The sequence below is a fragment of the Sorex fumeus genome, unplaced genomic scaffold, assembly GCF_029834395.1.
Source record: "Sorex fumeus unplaced genomic scaffold, SorFum_2.1 ptg000030l, whole genome shotgun sequence".
Classification (NCBI taxonomy): domain Eukaryota; kingdom Metazoa; phylum Chordata; class Mammalia; order Eulipotyphla; family Soricidae; genus Sorex; species Sorex fumeus.
The window spans coordinates 28,832,642-28,851,312 of NW_026606087.1; the positions used below are offsets into that span (position 1 = coordinate 28,832,642).

General features: G+C 38.9%; 1 protein-coding gene and 1 pseudogene across 2 annotated transcripts in view; both read right to left on the bottom strand.

Moving 5' to 3' along the window:
• DLG2 (discs large MAGUK scaffold protein 2) overlaps positions 1-18,671 on the bottom strand; it is a 1,600,462-nt gene that overhangs the window by 1,444,290 nt on the left and 137,501 nt on the right. The window lies entirely within an intron of this gene.
• Positions 14,556-14,674, bottom strand: LOC130025569 (uncharacterized; annotated as a pseudogene).

Sequence of the window (18,671 nt, forward strand, 5' to 3'; positions counted from 1 at the left end):
AAGCATGGAATATTTCTGGGGAAGCACATTTCCCCCCATGAAGATTAATTATAGGAAGCAGAATGAGTTCATTTAAAGCTTCTCCAGAATATGTGTGAAAACTTTCTTCTGTCTGTCCCATTTTCTTAGCACTGACTCAACATATTGCAGTTCTGATAACAGAGTCCTGATCAAATATTTCAGTGATTGATGACCCAATCTGCCTGGGTACCTAATGCATTATTTTAAATATTTGATCCTCCATCTAAAATCCAAGCACTTCTCTCTAGGTGTGCAGTTCTATGATTTCCAACAAACTTTCAGTCCTGTAACACCTGCCATAGTCAATCAAGATAAAGTATATATTTGTTAACCCAAACGTTCTCCATTTTTCTTTATGATTCATCAGCTATCATAACAATGCGCCTTTGGTACCCACTAATATAATTTGGTTTCTGTGCCTAACATTTTCTGTGTTTCTTAATGTCATGCTACCACGGTTATTCAATATGTAGCCTTTTTTTGAATCAGGGTCTTTAACCATTAATCTACTTTGTTAATGTAGCTGGAGCGATAGCACAGCGGGTAGGGCGTTCGCCTTACAAGCGGCCAACATGGCCGAGCCGAGTTCGATTCCTCCGCACCTCTCAGAGAACCCGGCAAGCTACCGAGAGTATTCGATATGCCAGACACAGTAACAACAAAGTCTCCAATGGAGACGTTACTGGGCCCGCTCCAGCAAATCTTTCAGTTAACAAAGTACATTTGAGGTTCATCAGTGTTGCCATGTGTTAATTTGTTTACAGTGCAGAGAAGTATTTTATTGTGGGGAAGCTTATTTGCCCATTCTTTAATTCATGGATATTTGATTTGAGTTGTTTCCATTTTTTGATGATTCTTCGAAAAAAATACTTTAAACATTTGTGTACAGGTGTTTGTGTAAATATGAATTTCCTTTGAATGAATTGGACGAATTGAATTGCTGGATTATAATAAGTTTACATTTAACTTTATTTTTAAAACTGCCAAAGTACTGTCCAGAATGATTTTCCTATTTTGCACCTCCTCATCAAAACTCCTGGAATGATAGCACAGCGGGTAGGGCATTTGTCTTGCATGTGGCAAACCTAGCCAACTGGGTTCAATTCCTCTGCCCCTCTCAGAGAGTCTGGCAAGCTACCGAGAGTATCTCACCCGCAGGGCAAAGCTTGGCAAGCTCCCCATGGCATATTTGATATGCAAAACACAGTAACAACAAGTCTCACAATGGAAACGTTACTGGGTCCACTCGAGCAAATCGATGAACAATGGGAAGACAGTGCAATGCGTCAAAACTCCATCTTGTCACTTGCTGTTTTCGTCATTCTAACAGAAACATAGATGATCTTAAGAGTTTCATTTCTTTTATAGTTAAAAATTATGTAAGACTAGAAACATTTTTTTATAACTTCAATTTTGAGCTCATTATTTCTCTAGCACATTATTGTTGTAGAAAATGGGAATGAATTTATAAGATTCTTTGTTCAGGTATAAATTGAGATGGTTTTATAACCTGCACCTATTGTGCAGTTCTAGTTTGTTCCCACTAGATGGCAGCTGTTCAATTATTTGGAACTGAAAATAGCTAAAATGGAAATTGTATAATAAAAAGATTAAAAGTCAGATTAAAATTATGAACTGCTTTCCTATCTGATCATACAAAAATACAACATTTTATTGATACAAAGTTAAGACCCATCATAACTGAATGCATGTTCTCCAACTCATTTTAGTCTAATTTTGAAATTTCTTTGGATTGCTGAATATAGGTAAAATAAAACATACAAAAATATTAATGTGATATTTTTAACACAAGTCAGTGGATAATTATAGAAAATTACTTTGTGATAAATATTTACAAACTAATTTTTATTATACACTTCTCAAGAATACCCATTAAAACAGATTTTTATTTATTTATTATACAATATTATTTGGCATATTTGGCATACTGGTATTTGGCATATGCCAAATACCAGTAACAATGATGGGTCTCATTCTCCTAACCCTGAAAGAGCATTGAATATGGCTCTTTTAAGATCTCAGGTCTAGGAAGGAGGAGACATTACTGGTGCCTGCTCGAGGTAATCGGCGAACAACAGGATGCTTGTGATCTTGTGATCTATATAATATTATATATAAGATACCAATATAATATACTATTGTTATATAATATATAATCACTCTAGCACCGTCCCCTAGCACTGTCCTCCTGCTGTTCATAGATTTGCTCGAGTGGGTCCAGTAACGTCTCTACCATGAGACTTGTTACTGTGTTTGGCCTATCGAATATGTCACGGGTAGCTTGCCAGGCTTTGCCATGTGGGTGAGATACTCTCGGTAGCTTGCCTGGCTCTCTGAGAGGGCCGGAGAAATCGAACCCAGGTCAGCCAGGTCAGCCGCATGAAAGGCAAACACCCTACCACTATGCTATCTCTCCAGTCCCTATAATATATAATAATAAATATTTATATATTATTTATTATATAATTTAATACTACATTTTGAACCACAGTTGTAAATAAACTGAAAATATAAGTAAGGCTCTCTATTTAAATAAGTTTTAATTACAAAGTTATTGGTACTTGAGTTCTAGATAGACAGTATATTCAGTACCAACCCACCACCACCTCCAATTTCCCTTCGCCAGGGTTTCTAGGTTTTCTTCCATCCCCAAACCTGCCATCTTGATTGGTACATTTTTTAGTTTAATTGTCGAGATTTGGAGGAATTTTGCATTTGTTGATATTAACAAACTATATAAGATTCTTCTTGGACTTTTTAAATTCCTTAATCACATGTTCATTAAGTTCCCATTTATGTTCCAAACTTTGTTCTGGACATTAGAAATAATAAGTGGTAAAAAACCCTGATGATGAATGATGGTCAAGGTAATGGTGATAGTATTTGTACTCTAAATACAGAGCTAATTTTAGGCTACTTATAAACAAAATCCTTCTTAAACCCTTATTACCGCAGGATTATCAGATATTATTGTGCCTAATCTTATAAGTGTAGAAAATGAGTCTCTGTGCCAACCAAGGTAACTATCACAATCACAAATCACAAATCATCCTGTTAATCGTCGATCGCCTCAAGCAGGCCCCAGTAACGTCTCCTTCATCCTAGCCCTGAGATTATATTCAAGGCTCTTTAGGAGAATGAGACCCATCATTGTTACTGGTATTTGGCATATTGGGTACGCCACGGGGAGTTTGCCAGACTCTGCCGTGTGGGCAGGCTACATTCGGTACCCTGCCAGTTTGTCCAAAGTAGCGACAACTTATTATGACATCTTATTAAGGTAACTATAGTTGAGACAAAAATCATTTAAAAACATATTTAGGTTAAGAGTAGGCTGAAAGTATCATTTGAGAATCAATGTGTACAATCACGTGGCATGAAAGAGAGAGATTTCCATACTCTTGGTGTTGGACAACTTCCAGCGGCTGAAAGCCTCCAGTCTAAGTCTACCTTCACAGCTTCTGTGATAACTGTGGGCAGAGATGGTGGAGGGTTAGGTAGAATCTTGAGCCCAGATAGAGGACAGGCCCAGGATCTAGAAGATGGACCTGGCGTGCCAGAGGAAGGTGAGTCAAGTTATAAAGTACCATCCAAAGTAAAAATGAGCATATCAATAGTCACAGTCTCCAGCCAGCATAATACTAGAAACCAGAATGAGGAATAGTTAGTAGGTAATACAAAATTCCAGGGATCAGAGATACAAACATGTGTTTGAGGTGCTAATTCATAATATTAAGAAGACATGTAATTTCCACAAACAGACAGCATCTTTAGGAGGATTAGTAAAAAACAGGGCAATTTCTTTTAAAAATTAATTAATTTATTTTTAGAGAAAGGAGTTTGGGGCATTTCTGAAGGTGCTCAGGGGCTATTTCTAGGTCTGTGATTAGCAGTGACCCCCCAGTAGTGCTCATATGTGGTGGCAGGGATTCAAAGCAGGTCCCAGCTGACGTGGCCCCATGCAAGGTGCCTAACCTACTGCACCTTCTCTCCAGTCCCAGTAAGAAAAATGTTTTAAAGAAAACTACATATAGCTAGATTACTTCTTCTTATTACCAGTATATCCCAGACCCTGCCCTGTTATTTCCCTTTCTCAACTTTTCCTTCTCACCTCAATTTCTTTACTTCTCTTCTTTCTCCTCCCAGTAATCTGGCGTCAAGAATGATCTAGGTATGACCCCTTTAAAACATTGCATCCCCTCATCAAACCATAGACTTAACCGCAATGAAAACACAAAATCCAAAGTACAGGTGCCAAGCTATAAAATGTGCCTGTCAAGGTGGAGGGTGGGGGTGGAGGGGTAGGGAAGGGAACATTGGTGGTAGGATTGGGGCTGGACATTATATGCTTCAAACTCAACTATAAATAACTTTGTAAATCACAGTTCTTCAAATAAAACATTTTAAAAGGAAATAAATATAACATGATTTAATATTTTCCCAAATTTTCACCACTAACTTATCCCACCAAATACGCACATACAGATGTAAATTCTTTTTGTTTCAAAGATTTTTTATGAGCTCTGTAAACACTTGAACATTAATCATCAATTCTGAGGATCTATGGAACCCAGATTAAGAAACTAAAGTGGTTAAAAAGACAAGTTTGACTCAATCTATGCTTGAAGACACCATTATCAACCTGATGCATTCCGCCTAATTATCTAACATCTCTACTAAGAAACTACATTAGGTAAGTAATCACATCTAAAATGGTGAAAGTTTTGCTGATTTTACTAAATCAATTATTTCTACCTTGTTAAATTAATCTTGCTTCCTTGGCTTCAGTCAACAAAATCTTACCACAAAGCAGAAGCTTCCTAGAAAGGAAGAAAAATGATGATTGGATCATTGGTCCCACCAGTTATTAACGGTGTTTGTAGTGGACAAAACACATTCTTTCAATACTTAGTTCTGAACTTAGTTATCCCAATTCTTAAATATAGTTCAATGTAGTTCAATGTTCAATGTAGTCCATTACTCCTCTTAGAACTTTGGTAGTCTTGGTGATACTGAACCCTATAAATGGTATATTGTTTTTACCCTGAATCCTTGTTCCTCCAGCATTCCTTTTTTGAGAGCAAATATCTATTGCCAAAGTAACACATAAAATCTTCCCAAATAGGGTGGAGAGATAGTACAGTGTGTGTATGTGGGGGGGGGGGGATGTTTACCTTGCACTCAGCTGACCAGGTTCGATCCCATATGGTCCCCCAAGCACCACCAGGAGTAATTCCTGAGTGCAGAGCCAGAAGTAGCCCCTGAGCATTGCCAGGTGTGACCCAAAAAAAGCAAAAAAAAAAAATCTCCCCAAATTCTGAGCCTGTGAGAAATACTCCACAACATTCTCTGATTGTGCATGACATCAAAATTCTGTACTGGTCAATGAGAATCTCTTACATAAATGCAATACAAGAGTTTTGAAATATTTTCACATATTTCATTTCATCAGGTCATTTCAAAGACTCGATAAAGAAATTACTGTTTTCTTATTCAAATGCAAAGAAGATAAGTGAACCAGTACAAAATTTTACAACTCTAAATCATATAGGTCCAGAAATAAAACTTGATTCTATCTTTTTAAAAAATCATCCACTAGGTCGAAGAGGTAGTATAGCAAGCAGGGAAACATGTCTTGAGCAAGGCCAGTGTTAAATCCCCACACCCCAGATGACCCCCCAAGCTCCAACGCTAGTGATGCCTGAGCTCAGAGCCAGTAGTAAGTCCTGAGCATTGTTTGGTATGGCTCCAAAACCAAATATAAAAATTCCATCCATGTAATCAACATGCCAAGCAATTGTTTTATCCTTATGTTTCACAGATATGTTAAGTTAATAAAGATGTATTATATTAAATCTCCACTTTGGACAATCTGTTTAGATATATGCTATGGCTAACTTTAGTGAGGAATAAATGAAGAATTCTACCATAAACTTATTCTTCCTTTGTATCCTATTGACATCTAATGGCAGAAATATTAAATATTTAACAAATAGAATAAGGACACTGAAAATGTCAGAAATATCTATTTATTCTTTCTTCCTTTCTTCCTCCATTTCTCCCCTCCTTCCTTTTCCCTTTCTTCCTTTTCCCTCTCTCCTTCTCTACTTCCCTCTCTTTGTCTCTTTCTCTCTTATTTTGTTAAGAAAATTTTATTTTATATTTAATTAATTTTGGGTTTGGGAGTTACACCCAGCATTGCACAGGATTTATTCCTTGCTCTGTGTGCAGGAGTCACTGCTGACAGGACTCAGGAGAACCATATGTAGTGCTGGTGATCAAACCCTGGTCACCACATGCAATGCAAGAGCCCTGCACTGTTCTCTCTCTCTCTAGCCCTTCTTAGACCTTTTAATGGATCACTGCATTTTCTGGTAATTTACTTCATCCTGACAGGAGATCATCTAGTTTCATATTGTATTGTTCCTACTTTAGACATAGAGTCAACTTTTCTTCTTAGAAATCAGATTTTTTTTTCAAGAAGTCATAGCTTGTTTCATTAGAAAATGGTATTTGAAACCATTCCAAAGGTGCAAGCTACTCAGTTTACATTGCTTTTTGCTTTTTGAGAGTATAGATACATGAAATATTTATCTTCCAAGGTAAAATACACTATGACTAATTCTGAGCTCCAAATTAAAATTTTAGTTAATCTTATTAATTTTCTCAGAAAAGTAGTTTCTTATTTCAGTTCTGCCAATTACCTGTGGTATAACAACAATGACTACTTCAAATCCTCAATCCATAAGTGAAAAATGTCATTAATAAAATCACCTCATACAAGGCACTAAAAAACAAGCTTTGGTTTCACCCACACAGGAAATACAGAGTACCATATACTGATGGACAATGATGGATAACAATGATGGATCTCATTATTTGGCTTCATTCTAAGAGTGAAAAATGAAAAGCATAAATTTCTTGATTCCAAGATGAGGCATTTTAAATATTACTAAATTAAGATAGAACATTCTACTAGAAATTACAGGAAAATGGGTGATTTTGTCACAAGCTCTTAGAATCCTGAGTTCTTTTATCTATGTGAGTTTCATCTAGTCACTTAAACACTGTCTTCCAAAATAAACATCAACTCCATGTCTAGGACCTGCTTCAAGGTAGGATATGAGTCAGAGAAAATCCCCTCTGAGTGTTTCTCCCTTTGATCTGGGCTCCCTCAGACAAATATTTTCATTACAACAAGGATGAGGCAGCATTGCAGAAAATCCTCAAAAGAACCAGTGCAGCCTCACAGTTCACCAGCGTTATACATATCTCTGGCACATCATCTCTCAGAGAGAAGCAAAGCTTTCCTCTCTGATCAGAACTCTTGACTAGGGCTTCAAAGGATGGGGGAATTCTCTGAAGTGAGCGTTTGTACTGACTTGGGAAGAGTAACGGCTACAGTGGGGAAGGGCAGTTTTAAAAATATAGATCTCTTACCCAGGAACCCAAACAACTGTAATTAGAATGGCTAATAACAGTGTGTTTACTTGTGAACTCAGGAACGGGAGAAATGCTGCTTTCCGTTCGCACATGATGCCGAGCTGCCTTAAACAGGGTCGACATTCTTTGGTGCCCAGAATCCCAGGGACAGAGTCATGCTCACTTCTAGACTGACTTTATGCAAGCTTCTCTGATCAAGTTTCTCTCAGGGGGTTGCTTTGTCTTTCCACTGTTTCCCAATTAGCCCCCACTATTTCTCCCTTTCCTGCCGCTCACTGGGGTGCTTCAGATTCCCAGTGATCTGAATCTTTTACAGCCAAAGCCAACTAGTTGTTCTGCATCTTTTTGACTTGTACCTGCCATTCCTTCAGCACCCAAAGCTTGCATTTGTATATAATTCTTTCTTTGAAATTCCATAACTCCTCTATAAAACTTTTCGAAGCACCCATATTTATTTCATCTCTGCCATGAGAGAGAAATGATCATTGACTTTTTCATTTCCTTATGCAGTACATAATTGCATCATTTTATTGAATGCAGTAATTGTATACTTTTCTTCATGTTCCCTCTCTAATACTCGGCTTCATTCTGAAACGGGATGAGCTTATTTGTTTCTCAATTCCCAATCCTTATTGGAACTCCTGGCATATAACATGACATTCATGAATATTTGAGGATTTCACGCTGGTGGGAGATAAGTTACAAAATAGGCAATGAACAAGTAGAGAAGCTTTGAAAGTTTTGTGGGAAAATAAGAAAGAGAACTACATCCAAGAGAGATGGCAACTTCTAGACTATGGTCACTATGATGAGGCAGCCCATTAGTAAAGAACTCTAATCAATTAATTAAAGGTCACACTCATTGTGTGTCTGTTCCCATCACAATTTTCACTTTTTATTTTCAGAGTGTAAATATTACCATCCTTTTCAATATATAATATATATTCAATATTCAGTACATTTCTTAGGAAATAATAGATGGTCCAAAGCTATTTACCAATAAATATATGTGTGAGGTATGTTTTTTGCCTCTATAATAAATGTCTCTGTAACTGTAACTTAATAATATCAACCAGGATTATAATATTCCCTCATATGACCTTGAATTATTCTTCAAATTTATTCTTAATTTCTAATGTATTTTCTCTTTCAATTTATATTCACAGTGTGCTAAATAATGGGATGCTTTCACTGTCACTGTCCTCCCATTGTTCATCGATTAGCTCGAGTGAGCCCAGTAACAATGTGAGACTTGTTACTATGTTTGGCATATTGAATATGTCACGGGTAGCTTACCAGACTTTGCCATGCGGCGAGATACTCTTGGTAGCTTGCTTGGCTCTCTGAGAGGGGAGGAGGAATCGAACTTGGGTTGGCTATGTTGGCCGTGTGCAAGGCAAACGCCCTACCTGCTGTACTATCGCTCCAGCCCAATGGGATGCTTTATATTTGTAAAATATTTCTTTTTGTTTTATTTATGTATACTATAAATACAGATTTATAAGCATTTTATGTGTTAAATGATATAGATATAAAATTATTTCCCTTTTCCTTACTAACAGAAAAATTTATGAACATGGCATTGTTATTGTTTTGCTCAATATTTTGATTTCTATCTCAGCAGAGAAAAGTCATGGTTATCGCACAGAAAAATGGTTTAAATCAATAACACCACACACACATTTCTAAGCTCTGAAATTTTTCCATTTCCTCACACTGTGATTCTTTTCCAGCCTTGTTACAAGAGGTCCCATGATATCTCAGGGAAGCTCTATTTTGTTCATTTAGACAAGAATTGAAATGGGTGCCATCAGATGCAGTTTCCAAATTAAAAATGACCTTGGCCCTATGAATTTGGTATACAGCCACTCAGAAGATAATGCAGGAGAATGAAACAAAGAGATGCACATTAAAAAAAAAAAGTAACCTTGACCCTATACCTTCCAAATCAATTCTCTATGGCGTACTGTCTGAACTCTGCTGAAAATGTTATGGTAATTGTTGAACAGGTATGTTCTGACAGTCACTTTTCTTGGAACTTTTTGACAAGTCTATTGGCAAACGTCCAGCTTCAAGTTTTACTCAACTTCCAGGCTTTCTTTATGGCTATAGTGATATTTCTCTACTCAATGTTATATAAAACTCTGAAACAAAGATCTCACTTAAATCTCATCTATTATTCTTCAAAGACCATGAAGGCAATGGTTGATTAAATATCTTAAGACAACATTAGCACCCACAGTCAAACTTTTGTCCTATCACTTATGATGAAGCATAATAGTTTACAACAACAGAAAAACTAACTTTGACTTACTACTGCATGTCTCATTTTTTACTTCAATCTCTTTCTTCCTGTGATATAAGTGTACAGCATTAAGAAATACATTAATGTTTTATAAAGCAATCTCTTAATAATTTTAAACACAATATTTTAAAAGTCATCTTCACTAATCTACAAAATTGGTTATAACTTGAATGAATTCTGAATAAGTTTGGATTTTACAGAGATCAATAAAGGGATAACTTATCAGAAAGTTCTTTTGATTATATATGACTTCCAGGAATATTTCTGCTACCACATGGTGGAGTCATGTTCATAACATGAAGTTTGCAGGAATTCTAAGCAGTGCAGATGAGCAATCCTGGGGAATGGCTGAATTTCAAGAAAAGCTGAATTTTATTTGCAAAGACAAAGAAATTTGTCTTATCTGCAATACGAACAAGACCCAGGATGTCAGGGTGAAGCCCTAATTTCTCCTAAAGGTATCTCCAGTATGAAACAATCTCCATGAGATCAATAAGCCCAGGTTGTTTAAACTCAGAAAATGTTTCACATTAGGCAGGCAGCAATTCCACTGAAAGCAGTCATATTCAGACATGCAGTGCCATATTTTCACACCTAAGGTATCAGAAGATTGCTTAATCAAGCAATAGTTGCTTTTGTTATTGGTTTTACTATGAGATAATTGATCATGATGGGTGCTATGTCCTGAAGCTAAAAGATAATCATGGAACCAAGGTCAGTCAGTTATCTTATATTAGTGTCCTTGGTGAAAATAACTATTCTAATCATCATAAGACTTAACTAAAAATAATCTTAAATCACTAAACCCTTTAAATCAGCTCATGGTGATCACATACTTAATATCATTTAATTGGGGCTGGAGCAATAGCACAGCAGGTAGGACATTTGCCTTGCACGTAGCCAAACTGGGTTCAATTCCTAGCATCCCATATGGTCCCCTGAGCACTGCCAGGAGTAACTTCTGAGTGCATGAGCCAGAAGTAACCCCTGTGCATGGCTGGATGTAACCCAAAAAGCAAAAAAGAAAAATCATCAAATTAATATACTTTATGATCAGAAAGTTTCCTTTCCTGGACAAATATATATTACTGATAACATACCAAACGTATTTCCGATGTAGTCACATCTGTACAGATATTCTGCTTATGAATCTATAGGGGTACATTTCTAAAAAAATGGCTCACATGAACAATTGCTTTTTGAGTTTTTATTAGTCATTTATATTAGTCATTAACTCTTTCCATAACAAGTGCATTTTGACATTTTTGGGGATAAGGGAGCAAAATTTAGTTTTAGTGGAAAAAGGATAAGTTTTGAAATCAAGAAAACCAAAGCTTAAATCCTAGGAAGACCAGGTTTACTAAGAACTAATTGTGCAACTTAAATGCATAGTTTCTCTATAGAGTACTAGAAAGACAAAAATGGACATTCACATTGAATTCAGGAGATAAACTAATCATGGGTGATACTGCATGTTTATAGGACTTGAGGAGGAATAATAACGAGGCATTCAGCACTAGAAGCAGAAACAAACCTTTATCATTCTAGACCCAATGGCAAAGGGTAAAAATTGAGAATGTTTGGTGAGAACTGAATTACTCCTGGAGTGTTGCCAGGCAGGTGATTTAATCACTGAATGACCAACCAGAACTGTGCTAGATTGCAAGAAAGAAATATCCTAGTTTTTTCTTCTCTCACTTTCTGATCTCTTACCGGAGCTCTCTTTTGACCAAGTACAAATAGAAGCAAATCTGCAGGGAAGCTCCTGGTGCAGAGGGTTAGGCAATAACCACCCTTATATACTGAGGGTCAGAGAAGAACAGATGATTGTTCTGAGGAGGGGAATCAAACAGAAAATCAGCTTACTCTCTGTTGGTATATATTTTCCTGATTTATATTCAGCACTTGAAACAAACACAGGCCAAGCACAGGACAAAATTGCTGCAAAGTTAAAGAAAATACATATATTTATATACATATACTTATGTATGATACATTTCTCTTCATATAACAGAGCAGATAATCAATAAATAGTAGTTATTTTCAATAATAATCAATAAATAGTAGTTATTTTCAATTTTGTCTTAACTACTCACTGAGAATGTGGGTGTATGTTATATATTAAAACTCAACAACTAGGGCCAGGGAAAGAGCTGAAAAGGCTGCAGCACAGGCTAGAATGCCGGAGGTCTGGGTTCGATCCCGAGCACCACAGGTTCATCTAGTGACCCCCATCCCTTGCATGGGCACCAAGCCAGGAGAAATTCCTGAGTACCACTGGGGGAACCAAAGACAACAAATAACCCAACAACTATTCCATGAAAAGTTGTTTAGTTTGTTCTTATAGAAAGCTGTTTTTCCTTTGTTCAATAGAAGGAGAACATGAACAGAGAGGGAAGTGTTGTAAGGATAAGCTCTTGAATGTTAAAAACAATCTCCTTACTTGAGGGAACTACAGGAACAGTCAGTTATGTGATTCTGACCTGCACGGCTCGTCACAGGGCTCAATCCATAACCTAAACTCAGATTTTACTGACTTTGTACTGTACAGCTCAATACTAACTTGTGAAAAATATGAAATAAAAAATTTAATTACAATAGAAAGCAAATACAACTTTCTGAGGATCTCTCTGTGCCTGTAAACTTTATGTCTGAATTGTTGTAAGCATCAAGTGCTAGAGTTTGATAGGGTGCCTTGCTCTCACAGAACACCAGCGTTGAACCCGGGGCATGTCTGCCACATCTTCACTCATGATTTATGGTCTTTAAGGCATTGCTCCATCTGATTTCTTGTTCTGAATTCTCCATTTATATATTGTTTGTTCTCACCTATGAAATCAGGATATAGGTTATCTTTATCTCCTTGACATCTAGTAATGTCTAGAGCAGAACATTAAATTAAATATTAAATTCCCACACAAACAAAAGTGGTTGTTATGCAAAGCAGATCAACAAAGTAGATCAAGTGGAGAATGTACTCGAAATAGACATTCAAATATTGTGAAAAAATTTTTCTATATTCAGTATTCTTGCTACTATTAAGAACAATGATAAAATGGTATAAACATGGCAAGTATTGTGGTGATAAAAGGTATTGCTATTTTTCAATGACAATATATTTTTGGGAGGTGGGAGACAGGGTGGGGCCACACATAATGGTGCTCAGGGCTTACTCCTGGCTCTGTGCTCAGGAACACCCCTGATTGTGCTCAGGGATTATAAAACGTGCCAGGGACTTAATTAGGGTTATCCAGATGAAAGGCAAGCACCTTAACCATTGTAATATCTCTCTAGTCCCCAAAACTAATTCTGTGTCATACATTACTTACTTATTACTTAGGACAGGACTGCCAGTGTTTGTATTTTTCTATGTGTACTGCCAATTTTATATTTACAGTGACAATGTCAGCCTGATTGTGCACCTGTATCTCTCAAATAACAGTGGTAAGTGTCTGGATCCCAGGATGAAAAATGTATTAAATACCAACTGCCAAGTGCTAAACAATTAATAAAATAAAATAAAAATCTACAGACTTAAAGTTCCGGAAAGATGAATAAAGGTGTATTTCTCAATATTTCTTACTAAGACAATTATAGTCCCTAAATATTACATACAGAGTAAACAAAAGAATCCTCTAATGAAATTTAGAGTATCACAGATCAGCTGAGACCTAGAAACTCAAGGAAAAGTATGATTATTAGTCCCTGATTTATTTTTATTCCATCCCTCAGAATTGAAGTTGAAGGAGCCAGATAACCAAAAGTTCACTCACAAATATTTCTAACTTAAGACTGGCCTCTTTAGCCAAAAAGCTCAAAAGTGTTCCTGTCAAGAAGGTAGGCTGGAATACCACTCCTGGGAATATATCCCAGAGAGGCAAAAATGTATAGTCGAAGTGACATCTGCACTTGTTTGTTCATTGCAGCACTCTTTACAATAGCCAGAAACTGGAAGAAACCTGAATGCCCAAGAACAGATGACTGGTTAAAGAAACTTTGGTACATCTACACAATGGAGTACTATGTAGCTCTTAGAAAAGATGAAGTCATGAAATTTACATACAAGTGGTACAATATGGAAAGTATCATGCTAAGCGAAATGAGTCAGAAAGAGAGGGATAGACATAGAAAGATTGCATTCATCTGGGGGATATAAAGTAACAAAGTATGAGAGTAATACCCAAGAATAGCTGAGATCAGCACCAGGAGGATTACTCCATAACTTAGAGGCCAGCCGGGTATCCTAGAGGAAAGGGCAGTTCAGATAGAGAAGGGAGCACCAAATAAAGGATGTTTGGAGGATCCTCCCAGGAGGGGAGATGCATGTCGAAAGTAGACTATGGACTGAACATGTTTGCCACTCAATGCCTCTTTTGCAGACCACAACACCCAAAAGAAGAGAGAGAACACAGGGGATTGCCCTGCCACAGAGACAGGGGGGATGGGGGGATGGGGGTGGGAGGGATATTATCCATGGTGGTGGAAAATGGGCACTGGTGGAGGGATGGGTATCTGATCATTGTATAATTGAAACCAAAGCACAAAAAAATTGTAAATCTACAACATTAAAAAAATAATAATAAAATAAAGGGAAAAAAAAAAAAGAAGGTAGGCTGGGAGTCGGGGAGAGGCCCAAGGGGCCAGAGAGAGAACTTGAAACACTGATGGAAGGAATTAGACACTGGTGGGCTCATTGATGGGACATTGTATATCTAAAATCCAAACATGTCTAAAATTCAAATGTTTCATAAGCCATAATGATCATATCCTACAGCACCTGGTATTCCCATGCGGTCTCCCATCCAAGTACTAACCAGGCCCGACCCTGCTTAGCTTCCAAGATCAGACGAGATCGGGTGTGTTCAGCATGGTACGGCGATAGATATACCACCCTGAAGGTATGTCTACGGCCATACCACCGTAGACATACCTTCTATGGTTGAGTTTCCCTCCCCACCCCGAACAGAGCCCCGGCAGCTGAAGACCTCCAGTTCCAGCCACAGCCATGCTTAGGACCACTCTCCACATGTTTGGACGAGCCTCACGCATGAAGGAACAGGCAGAGGATCCCAGGTGTGCGGGACCCGTGGCATAGATCTCCAAGCCTGCTTGGATTGGGACTGGGGCCTCCTCCACCCAGATCCCCCATCTTCCAGTATGTAGGCTATACACACCCCAACTGCCCCCTGTGCAGTGTAATCCCATCAACGGCCAAGACCCAGAGACTATAAAACCCTGCTCCTGGGTTTTCATCTTATTATCTAGTTTTTACTCTGGAGAACCTGGCAGGCTACCAAAAGTATCCCGCCCACATGGCAGAGTGTGGCAAACCCCCCGTGGCATATTTAATATGCCAAAAACCAGTAACAATGATGGGTCTCATTCTACTGACCCTGAAAGAGCCTCGAATGTGGCACTTTCTAAAATCTATGGGCAGGGGTATGGTGCCGCCAGCAGGTCAATCTGTACCTGTGAGACGAGTGCATCAGCAGCCTGATGGCACCGTCATGCCTTCAGATACCTCAAAATTGCTGCTGTGCCTTTGGCCAGACCCCAAAAACTTGGGGCTAAGTTTACCAAGAAAGTAAATGGCCAAAGGTTAGGTATGTGGGAGACACACCCACAAAACACCTCTGGCTCAGCTATAAAATTGGAGGAATGGCCTCTCTGGCTCCTGATCGAACTGCTTAACAGCCATGATTCCAGAGGCTCAGAAACGAATCTCAGAACCCAAAAGCTTTTGGCAGAGATGCGTCCTCTTCCTGCAGTAGGTTACTGGGGCTGGGCTACTCCAGGTGGGAACAGATTTCGTGCCTTGGCCTGTTCCCCTTGGCGAACCAGTGACCGTCATCCTCCAGAGGCCACTGGACAGACAGGTTTGGGCCTGCAGTGACGAGACACACGGGGCCTCACCAGATGGGGTGGAACCGGCCCTTTCCTCCCCGTCCCAGCGAGATCCCAAGTCGCCGCCTACAAACTGCCTTTCTGGCTCCTGATCAAGCTGATTAATGACTATGTTCTCAGAGTCTCAGAAACAAATCTCGAAACCCAGCGGCTTTTGGCAGAAATGCATCTGGACCGCATACACAGCCATGGCTCCAGAGGCAAAAGGACTTAATCCAGAGCCTGGCAGCTTGTGGCAGAAAACTGAATGGACCATGCATTAAACTATGGCACCATGCCTCCCCGGGAGGGAAAGGGTGTTGCTCCCTTCTACCATTCTCCCACCAGCAGCAAGATGGCTGCCACCTCAGAGCTTATTGGAAAGCCAGGTATGAGCCGGCGGTGATGGGGCAACTGCAGTCTCATGAGAAGGGGGGTGGTACCGGCTCATCCCTTACGCCCTACCGAGGTCACGAGTTGCCCCCCACGAGTGGCTCTCTGGCATGGCCATGGCTCCAGAGGCAAAAGGACTTAATCCAGAGCCCGGCAGCTTGCGGCAGAAAAGTGAATGGACCATGCATTAAACTATGGCACCATGCCTCCCCAGGAGGGAAAGGGTGTTGCCCCCTTCCGCCTTTTCTCCCCCCCTCCCCGGCAGCAAGGTGGCCTCTGCCTCAGAGCTTATAAGAAAGCCAGGTATGAGCCAGCGGTGATGGGGCAACTGCAGTCTCATGGGAAGGTGGGGGAGGTACCAGCTCATCCTTCATGCCCTACCGAGGTCCTGAGTTACGCCCCACGAGCGGCTCTCCAGCACAGCCATAACACGAGACGCGCAGAAACCAATCTCTAAATCATCTGGCTCTTTGCAGAAATCCAATATTTCATGGCCACAATAGCAGCCGCACAACATTATATGATTCTCATAACCAGCTATAGAAAACAAAGTATTTCACAATGCCTTTTAAGCAACTCTGATTGTTGGGGGTGGATATTCTAAACAATAATGGTGCATCTTTTGTTGAAATGATGAATGTAATCAGTGTAGAGAAGAGTTAAGTGGAGATCATCTCCCTCACAGACATTGGGTGGGGTTGGAGGGGGGGTATATTGGGGTTCTTGGTGGTGAAATGTGAGTATTTGTGAAGGGAAAGGTGTTTGATCATTGTATTATTGAAACTTAAACCCGAAAGCTTAGTAGATTTACGCACAGTGATTCAATAAATAAATATAAGACGGAAAAAATATAAAATCTCAGGGCTAGGACGAAGGAGATGTTATTGGGGCTAGCGAGGCAATCGATGAACAACTGGGCGACAGTGATACAGTGAATGATCATACCTGAAGCAAATGAAAACAATATACAATACCTGCAAATAAGTTGTTTCTTATTATAATAATGTGAAATATATTAAGAAGCTTATCATTAATTTGTTAGAATTAGCATAAACATTTCTAGGACTGGAGAGGTAGTACAAAGGGTAAGGCACTTGCCTGGCACAGGGTTGTCCTGGGTTCATCCCTGATATTACATAAGGTCCCCGGAGCCCACCATGAATTATCCCTTAGTGCAAAGTCAGGAGTAAGCCTTGAGTACCGCCAGGTGTGGCCCCCAAATCAGAACATAAACAAACAAACAAAAATATCAGTGGATGGGTTCAATCATTAACTGGAGGTAACTAAGAAAAGAATCAGTGAACTGGAAGGTAAAACAATGTAAATTAGAACAGAGAATCCCTCCCTAAAATGTGTGTATGAGCTTCAGGGATCTCCAGGATTACAGTAGAGCCAATGATTATATAAGACTTTTAGAAGAGAAGGAAAGCAAAGCTAAGGAAAGCATTCTAGAAGATAATGGCCCAAAACTCAAATTTGATAAACACATACAGGAGCACCTCTCCACACATACGTGCTTGTAGATTAAATACTCTGAACAAAATCTGTATCACTGTATCACTGTCATCCCGTTGTTCGTCGATTTGCTCCAGTGGGCGCCAGTAACGTCGCCATTTGTCCCAGCCCTGAGATTTTAGCAACTTCTCCTTACTCATCTTTTCCAGTGAAACTGCCATATTGGAGGTTCTTTCAGGATCAGGGGAATGAGATCCATTATTGTTATTGTTTTTGGCATATCGAATATGTCACGGGTAGCTTGCCAGGCTCTGCTGTGTGGGCGAGATATTCTCGGTTGCTTGCTGGGCTCTCCAAGATATATATATATATATATATATATATATATATATATATATATATACACATTTCCCTCTATGATTTATTGCCTATTTTCTGAAACCCATGAAATATGGTGTGGTAATTATGGAAAATGGGTAGGGAGTGTCTTATGATGTGTTGCACGGTCACAAAAGCAGCCACACGGTCCAGGAATATGTTCACTCATATGTGAACAACAAAATCTAAACAACATAAATGAAATCCATATTAAAAATGTACCATAGCCAATATTGTGTGAACAAAAGTCAAAATATTTGTGAAAGCTTCAAAGAAAAATAAAATTTTCCCTTCAGGAGAAAACTATTTGTATGACAGGTACATTTCATCAGAAATCCCTTTGAAGGCCATACAGGAACATATCAACATTTTTTAAACATTAAAAGAAAATAGCTGAAAGTCAGAAATATATATATACATATATATTGAGCTGGAGCGATAGCACAGCGGGTAGGGCGTTCGCCTTACACGTGGCCAACATGGCCGACCTGAGTTCGATTCCTCTGCCCCTCTTGGAGAGCCCGGCAAGCTACCGAGAGTATTCGATATGCCAGACACAGTAACAACAAAGTCTCCAATGGAGACGTTACTGGGCCCACTCGAGCAAATCGACGATCAATGGGAGGGCCTTTACCTTTTTACCTTTTTATATATTGACTATATAATATATATATATATATATATATAAATATATTGAAAATTCTTTAGGAACTAAGAGAGAAATCAAGTAAAGAAAAACTAAAATTTTTTACCACCAAAAAGTTTACCCTGA